The sequence below is a fragment of the Aplysia californica genome, unplaced genomic scaffold (genome assembly GCF_000002075.1).
Source record: "Aplysia californica isolate F4 #8 unplaced genomic scaffold, AplCal3.0 scaffold01100, whole genome shotgun sequence".
NCBI classification, from domain to species: domain Eukaryota; kingdom Metazoa; phylum Mollusca; class Gastropoda; order Aplysiida; family Aplysiidae; genus Aplysia; species Aplysia californica.
Genome location: NW_004798370.1, coordinates 95,205 through 95,768, shown reverse-complemented (window position 1 = coordinate 95,768; position 564 = coordinate 95,205).

Here is a 564-nt window from a genome sequence, read left to right as displayed (position 1 = left end):
TCGCCAAAAAAGTATAAAGAAAGAAAGAAAAAAAGGGAAAAAGTAATAGAATACACGGGAATCGAACTCAGCTTTTCGGGGTGCGATGGCTAAGCATTGATGAACTGCTTCTCCATAGTATGAATATCCGTTGTCTGTCTTTCAATCGGTCTCTTTTAAGGCCAAGCGGGCTAACTCATATTTCAAGGGTTTCCAGAAATCTTAAACTGCACCAAAAGTGGGCATTGCCCTACCTATAGGAGAAGTTTGGTTTCACTGGCGTGTATATTAGTTTGGTTACAGAGGAAACTCTCCTGTCTTTTAAAGAAACTGAACAAGGGGCAAAAACTTTACCTTCGATTTTCTCAAAACATCATTTGTCGGGATATATCTAGCCCCCTTGTGCCAAAAAGGGACCAATTTCACTCATCAGTCACTTTTTTGTGTGTGTTTTCGTGAGTTTTTGTTGTTGGTTGTTTTGTTGTTGTTGGGTTTTTTTTTGGGAGGGGCGGGGGGTTTCGTTGTTGTTATTTTATCCCAAACACTCAACATCCATTATTGTGTTAACTACGTGTCTCTCTTCAC